Source organism: Callorhinchus milii, unplaced genomic scaffold (assembly GCF_018977255.1).
Source record: "Callorhinchus milii isolate IMCB2004 unplaced genomic scaffold, IMCB_Cmil_1.0 Scaffold10, whole genome shotgun sequence".
Classification (NCBI taxonomy): Eukaryota; Metazoa; Chordata; class Chondrichthyes; order Chimaeriformes; family Callorhinchidae; genus Callorhinchus; species Callorhinchus milii.
Window position 1 is genome coordinate 9370989 of NW_024704751.1, and position 8432 is coordinate 9379420.

The 8432-nt window shown below is 46.3% G+C and overlaps 1 protein-coding gene and 1 long non-coding RNA gene across 3 annotated transcripts in view; both read right to left on the reverse strand.

The window, feature by feature from the left end:
* Positions 1-1042, reverse strand: part of ncor1 (nuclear receptor corepressor 1) — an 84901-nt gene extending 83859 nt beyond the window's left edge. The window contains exon 1 of the mRNA XM_007896473.2: positions 741-1042. The gene's annotated coding sequence lies outside the window, so the exon portion shown is untranslated. The remainder of the gene's footprint in view (positions 1-740) is intronic.
* A 3187-nt stretch (positions 1043-4229) lies between these two features.
* LOC121849763 lies at positions 4230-7895 on the reverse strand. 2 transcript variants are annotated; one of them, XR_006085314.1, is made up of 3 exons: positions 7797-7895; positions 5474-5595; positions 4230-4617 (listed from the first exon to the last, which is right to left on the reverse strand). It is a non-coding gene; the product is annotated as an uncharacterized LOC121849763 (long non-coding RNA). The 2 variants fall into 2 exon arrangements; XR_006085313.1 differs by lacking the exon at positions 7797-7895 and adding an exon at positions 7687-7743.
* Positions 7896-8432: the final 537 nt, after the last annotated feature.

The window sequence follows — 8432 nt, forward strand, 5'->3', positions numbered from 1 at the left end:
ACTGTTCCCTCTGCATGAAGGTTGTGGATTGAAGCGCCTTGGGACGTCGTCCTGTCGTGAAAGGGACTATACAAATGTAATTTGTTGTTGTTTGTGGAGTTGTTGACGGCCCACCTTGGGTTTTAAGCCTAATAAATAGGGAGCACTGCAGTGAGGAAAGCACTGTCCTTTAGGAGATGTTAAAACTGAGGTCATGTTTGCCTGTTCAGGTAGACGTTAGTGATCCAGTTATATTGTGGGGAAAAAAGAAGGGGTTTCTTGTGGGGCACTAGCCAAAAGCCATCAAGAAAAATGGGTCATTCACTTCATTGTGTCCTGCACAAAATGGCCACTTTGTTTGCCTACAAATAGTCACTAAAGTTCACAGCAATTGCCAGTGAAACATTTTGTGACGTGATGGGTGCTATATCAAATGTAAGGATTATTAGCCTAACTGTGCAGTACATCTCTCCCTCTACCTAACTCACATCAATCTTTGGATGGGTCTAATCACTCTGTTGCCCTTTTAATCATTTCTTATTTCTCTACACATCTCCAACATCCCCCCCACCCCACCAACAGTCTGTTCATGTCTGTCCTCCCTTTATCCCTACTTTATCCCTTTATCTTCTCCTCCCCCACGGGCTCCAAAACGTGACCCTTCCCCCACCCCCAACCCCACAGCCCCTCGGCCTTCAGGATCTCTGAAAGCCTCCACGTTAATATTGATAAACTTGCTATATGATCTGGAACAAACGCACCTTTGGAACAGGTTTTCTTCTACCGCCGGTGAGAAGAAGTGACTTTTACCGAAATTTCTAGCTGCATTTCAACCTACGTGAACCTTGGCAACCAAAGCCCCGTCAATTTCTGTCCACCCCAAAAAGAAATCGTACCTGCACAAAAACACATTTTTCAACTTTCAGTGAAGACATACAGTTAAACGCTGACAACACTGACAAGCTGAGCTGCTCTTCTGGCCAGCATGGATTCCAGTCCTGAGCTTGATTAAACACAGCAACAGTCAGATTCAATGCAACTGCATTACATTTAAAGGAACAGCACACATAGATGGTTTTGCCTTTTGGCTTGGTGCCTTGGCATTAGCATCTGCTGAGCACATGTTGATGAAATGAGTTTCAGAACAGCTGCCTCTTCAGAAATAAACACAAAGAAAGAGACAGACAGATTCTGTCCCACGTCACACAGTGTCAAACACAGCGACTCGTTGTTATGGAAACTCGGCAAATCAATTGCACACTTCCTGGTTGCCTACAAATGAACTTACTACTTCTGAGGAACAAACTTGGTGAATTATTCTAAAGACGCATTTTAGTTTCTTTCATACAGATTCCCACTAATATATTTTCTCTCCTCTTTCTTCCCCTCCTAAGTCCTAGATATAATGGAGGTCAGTGTCAGAGCTGCGCAATCTAATCACAACCTCAACCATTTATACCAAGAGAATTAATACTATGCAAGAGATTATACAATAACAATATTATTTGCATTTGATATAGCGGCTTTCACATCAGGTGGATGTCTCAAAGTGCTTCACAGGATTTGCTGTATAGGTTAGTGACTGTTTTTGTAGGTGAACATGGCAGCCAATTTGCACACTGCAATATCTGACAAACAGGCCACAAAGTGAATGACCAATTTATACTTGGGAGATTGTTAGCCAGGACACCAGGAGAAACTCCCTTCACTTTTCAGATAGTGCTATGAAATCTTCGAAATCTACCTGAACAGGCAGACAGTAACTTCGATCAACATCTCATCCAAAGAATGACACCTCCGACAATGCAGCACTCATCCAGCACTATATTGCAGTGTCAGACTAGAGTGAGTTATAAAGTCCTGACCCGGACTCAGAACCAACCTTCTGACAAGACATGATCTTCAGAGGCAAGAGTGCTACCAACTGAGGCACATTAACGCTCTCTCCCTCTCCTCCCACTTATCGCCTCTTCTAAAACTATGGGTGTTGTGTTATAGGCTCTTGGGCTCTTCTTATCCTGGTTCACAGAGCACTGTTCAATTGTGGGGGCTTCATAGCCAAGCTCTATCTTACACTCAATGTCCAAACTCAAGCACTTACCCGAGATCACTGGGGGACAAACCCTAGCTGATTTCCCCCCACACTAGCTCAAGAACACGGGGAGCAACTGCAACAGCCAAGTCCAACTCCCTTTCCCACTTTCTCGGTTGAGGTCACAAACTCAGGAAATCCAAGAGCAAAACCAGAGGCCCCTCTGAACTCTTTTGGTTCAGTTCAGCACCACCTTGTTTCTTTAAAGAAGAACGTTACCTTGCATTCAGAGTCCCAGCTCGAGTTAATATGCCTAACTCCCCAGGTTAATCTTCCAAATCTCAAGAGTACCAAACTCAGCGCATGATATCATACGTTAGGATGGTAGTGATGCAGGATTCAGCACGACTGGAGCCTTTTGTGTCTACAACCAATATTAACAGACCCACAAAAGTTAAACATATACCAGTGCATCGTTCTTGAAACTAGGCAGTCAATCCTATGGCGGCAGCTTTGATGTGCAATGGATTGTGTTCGACTGGAGCTGACACAGCACTAACCCTTATAATGACAGTTAAATAAGGGTAGGACAAAGCGCACGCAGCTTATTTAACCCATGGTGATAAAGTACTGTTTCAAATATTAAATTGAAAACTGTGTCTGTCATATATTTTTCGCCCCTGAAATATACAGTCAATTCACTTTACAGTATATTCTGTGAAGCGCTTTGAGACATTTCAAAGACGTGATAAGGCGCGATATCAAATGCAAGGATTATTATTATTATCCACTTTCTGCCAGAAACCTCTAAAATAATTGCAAATGAAAGAATGAGACATTTTAAGAAAACACTGAAAGACACCAGATGTGGGTAGTCCTGTTTATGGTGCAATGCAGCAGTGTAGACAAGAGAGAGGTGGACGGAGTGAGCTGGTCCTAGTCCAGTAAATGAAACGGGATTCAATTAAAAACCTCTTCCACAGTAACCCCAACAATAACAGACCGGTGAGGAGCGAATTGGAACATCGAGTTAGGAGATGATGAATGCGCAGATAATATAAATGCGAGTTGTTGTTGTGAAGCACTTTGAGATGTCCTCCCAAAGTGAAAGGTGCTATACAATGCTGAGTATTTTTTTATAATTTATTAAGGCACTATGTATTTTTATTTTGATTGCAATGATTGGGCTGCAGAAGCCCTTTGCAGCAGGGACCAAGAAATGAAATACACGCAGAATTTTAAAACTTACAATCACGAACCACAAATCCAATAAACAATGTGTCTAGTTTTTAATTGAATTACATTGCAAAACTCCCGTCACATTTGTATTGCTACCACTGATGTTGGTATCAACTGCGCTGGAATAAGGTTCGTCAATCCTTTTGGGATGAAGGCAAATACACACATCTGTAAAACTCCAAAGCACACTTCCATCACTAAGTCACAAGAGAGGTTTGGATGAAGCAGCCCATTTGATCACATCCTTCCTGAGCACCAACTCTATCATCTTTCCATTCCAGCATTAAGATGCGTTTTTAAATGAGTCCAATATCATGCCCTCTACTCCCTCTTTCTGACATGTTCCAGTTGTTGTTTTTCTTCTGTGAAAAGAAACTGCTCCCACTTCCACATCCTAAAATTGTACTTTACACCTGAACCTGTCTCTTGTCCTGTAACCTTGATATACTTGAAATTATTGGTCTGGGCTTACTCTCCCTATACTGTTAAGCATCTTATACAGTAAAACTCACAGAAGTCATATCAGTTGGGACCATAAGACTTAATATGAGTTACGCAAAGGTTTCTATGGTTTAATCCTCTTTCAGATTATCCAGCATTCTGACACGCAGACACAGATTTGCTCCTGATTCAGGAACAATTTTCCTCAACAATTGTAGTAAAAACAATGGGACTAAATTCAATGTTCCATAAGCCTTCATTAAAAATGTGTGGATGTGGCAGAGGTCCACAAATTGCATACTATACTGATTTTAGTCCCAGGGCCACTCATTTCTTCCTCCTCCTCATCATCATAACATTCTGGTTCAGAGTTAAATACTCAAATGTTTAAGATACCAATTGTTTTAATCCAATATAAGACCACTGATTTAACAAGCATAGTCACCAGAAATCATTAATTATTCATGCCCATTCTTATTCAAGTTGTAGGCTTGAAATGATTATATATTTTGTGAAGCGCTTCAAGACGTCTCAATGACATGATAACGCCCTATATCAAATGCAAGTTTTTTTTTATTATTGTTATATGCTTTTCCTCAAGAGACATATGCATGTTCTTCTACGTATATGGCTTCAACATTCTTAACTTCAATTCAAGGACAATAGCTGTCTGGTCTAACCACCTGTCTGCCACCAAATCCTGGACGAGACCTATACCTCCGTTAACAAGACTGAGGGCATCTTGTTTGCCTCTCATCATCACAACCCACTTAAATCTGACTCTAATTCCTATAAATTCCCCATTTGCTTAACCAGGTAACATATGGTGGTTTGCAACCTTATCATTCGCACCACCTCTGCCATCGAAGCCCTTATTCATGTCTTTGCCATCTCGAATACCGATTTCTACAATGTCCTCTGTTTACCTAGCAGTAAATAGGAAACCTGTTGTTAGTCGATTGGCAGATCACTCTCCGGGGGTAATAATCCCTTTAAAAAAAAAACAGAATTTGGTCACTCATTCCACGACTGTTTGTGGGACACTGCTGTGCACAATTGGCTACCGTGTTTCCCCACAAAATATAGTCAATTTAATTTACAGTGTATTCTGCAAAGTGCTTTAAGAGGCATAATAAGGCGCTATAACAAATGTAATGATTATTATTATCATAGTTCCTCCCAATAATCACACCTCCAAAACCATAGTTACTACACTTTACAGTAAATCCTGTAAAGAACTCTGAGATGTCCTTCTGATGTGAAAGGTGCGAATATCAAATGCAAAGATTATTATAGCATTATAAATATTCCTTGCATTTGATATAATGCCTTATCACATCAGCAAAACATGTCAAAGCTCACAGGATTCATTCTAAAATGTAGTGACTACTTATTTGTAGGCAAACTCAGCAGCCAATTTGCACACTGCAACAAAGTCATGAATTGAATGACCAATTTTATCTGGAGGGTTGTTAGTCAGATTATTGGGAGAAACTCCCTTCTTTTCGGACAGTGTCACGGGATCTTTAACGTCTGTCTGAACAAGCAGCAGGAACCGCTGTACAACATCTCCAGGAACGGTTGGTGGCAGCGAAAGAGGCATTCAGTAACTGAAAGCATTCAACGTTCAATTCAGTATTCGCCGCAGGACAGACCAGACCCGTAGTAACACCACAACGAGACCCTAATGTTTATGTCTCCACAGCACTTCCATTTGTAAACCAGAACACTTGCAATCTTGGCATGCTCCAGTTTACAACTCACAGTATAAAGAACACTCACCAAAGTACTGTGGTTTCTCCCAGAGCTGTGATTATTAGTCTGCCAAGTCCACTTTGCTTATCACTACTTCAGCTTTACGTTATGTTGCTCAAAATGTTCAGTCCAGATAGAAAGACAAACATCTGCAAATTATATATATTGGTCACTTTTCACAGTTCAACTAAACAACACATTTCATCATAATTATTTTACCTCAATCCTAGTTTTTTTTTTAAAAAAAGCCTGCAGTGCAGTAAAGCTCATACGCCGAACCAATCACTAAAACCCAAGCCACAAAACCATCTCTAACTTCACCTTCATCAAATCCTGCAACATTCAGCCTTGCGTTAGTAGTCGTGTTTCAAATATAAAAGCAGAGGTAACAGATTGTACGCGGTCTACAAAGGTTTACAAAAAATTGTTCGCACTGTTCTCCAGCACAAATGCTTTGGGTGCAAAGCCATCGATACTAACAGCAAAGGCAGCATTGTTGGCTCTGCTGAACACCAGCCCCCATCAGATGAAGGCTCACCTCAGCCCTGGTGTCATGGAGGCACCAGCAGGGGACAGAAGCTTCCTGGGAAGGAGTCACCCCCCCACCCCCAGCCCACCCCACCCCCAGCCCTTCCCACACAGCTTACACAGCCCCTACTCAACAGCAGGATCCAAACTCTCCTTTTAGGACCACACGCTGGAAGAAGATACCCCCAGGGGCAGGCAGGGCGCTGGGAGCATAACGCTGCAACCCAAAAAGGTTGCAAACCTGCCCAAAATCAGGACTCTGCCGAGTCTTGTGCGTTTTTCCCCTGAAGGGCCGGTTTCAGAAGCCGCCTCTCCAGCCCTAAACCTGCGACCACCACAGCAGCACAAGGCTGGAGGCGGGTGCACCCCCCCGGACCGGGGCTGACCAGGCGGGTCTCCCACTCGCAGAGAGGAGGAGGCGGCGCCGGTGCGGACGTATCGATTCATTCAAAGAAACAGCGGATAATCGACGAAAACGCTCTTTTCCCCCATTCCATTCCCAGTCAAATCTGTGATAGCACCACCAGTGCAAAGGTGCGGGCATTCACTTCCTGCTCCAGCAGCAGCAGTCTGCAGTCTGCAGTCTGCAGGCAATAATATCACAACAAACAAGGACCACTGGGTTTACTGCCTGCCACATGGTGCTGGCCAGCCGGCCGGGGAGTCCTGGTCTGCATTGACCCCAAACGATCCTGTTGCCACAACGTGTGCACTGCATACTGCACCCGCCGCACGTACACAAAGTGAATAAGACTGCAGAACAGTCAACTGTGTGGGGGGGAGGGGGTGGGGGTTGGGTTGGGAATCTGAGCAGCGTTTGGAAAACGAGATGTAGGGTGATTTTTTAGGGAGAGAGAGAGAAAGAGAGAGAGAGAGAGAAAAAAAAGAGCACTTCATTTGTTTTAAAACCGACACGTTGTCTCAACGTGGGGCGATGCAGTGTTTTTGGGCTCAACCAAATAATTAGGAGATGTATCCTGATACCGGTCTCCATACATTCCCCCAGCACCGATTTTTCACCAGAGCCTTGAACTGTTCTTTGGACCAGTCGTGTACGTGAAACAGAAGAAAAAAAAAGGGGGGGATGAAAGACAAGACAATGAAACGTTGCCCCCCCTTTTTACATCAGGGCCTCTTCGGTCTGGTGCTGGTGGTGGTGGTCGTCGTCTTCCACTGGATTTCTAAGATGCTTTTATAACGTTATGAAGGGGGAAAAAATGCCAATTCAAGAGCGAACTGGGACATGAATGGAGTGTACGCCTCTTATTATCAACGTCGAACAGATTAGATAGAGAGATAGATAGATAGATAGAGATAGATAGATAGATAGATAGATAGATAGATAGATAGATAGATAGATAGATAGATAGATAGATAGATAGATAGATAGATAGATAGATAGATAGATGGCCACATCTCCTCCGATCGTCACGTTTTGCCAGAGCACAGTGCAAAAGTGATGGAAATAAAAATTAAACCCAGACTGGAGAGAGAGAGAGAGAGAAACCCCGCCCTCCAACCCCTCCTGATCCCAATCCCCCGACTGACTGCCCGGCGCCTTGGGACGTCCTCCCGACACGAAAAGGACCGCCGGACATGTCGGGAGGACGTCCCCGAGGAGCGACTCCTGACCTGGAGATTAACGTTAAAAGCTGAAGGGTTGGGGGGGTGGGGGGGAGGGGGAGGTGTGAGGAGCTCCCGGCTACACTCACCCTGTGAGCCGCCCGAAGACTCGGCCGCAGACTCCGGCTTCACTGTCCTGCCCCCCCACTCCCCACTCCCCCCAGTGAGCTCAGGGGCCTCACAGGGCCACTCGTCCTACCCGTGGAGGTGCTCGGCGGTCGGTGGTCGGGACCCCCAGCCAGGCCGCCGCCACCAACCCCCTCGCGGGCGTGTCCTGCTCGGCGGGTGGGCCTCCCGGGGCCCCGGGCTCCCCTGTCCGGTCCGGTCCGGCTCTAATCCCGGTGGGCAGCCGCCGCCATCTTGAATGCGAAAGGCTGAGGCGAGAAGCCGAGCTGCTGCCGCGGGGCGGGGGCGGAATATGGCGATCGTCAGCGAAAGCGGCTTCAGCATTTGAGCCGCGCCATCCCCGCGGGCCCCGGGGTCTGGGCCGCTGGCGCTACCCCCGGTGTGTGTGTGTGTGTGGGGCTCCGCTCGAGGTGCCGCCGCCGCAGCTCCGGCCGCTTCTGACCCCGTTTCTTTCCGGACCCGATTCCGTCAGACACGCGGCGCTCTGCGCATGCGCCAGGTCCTCACCGGGGGGAAGACGGAGCCGAGCGGTGGCGCCCCGCGGGTCAGCGGTGGCCCCGGGGAACGGCTCCCGCCCACCCATCGCCAACCGCGGGCGCCCCGGGGCGCTCGGGGCCCCGGTACCCGGTCCCTCCGGTGATGGGGCGCTGGTCACGCTCCTTCTGTATGTCCCAACAGGGACCCGGCGGTGTAACAGTAATGTCGTCCG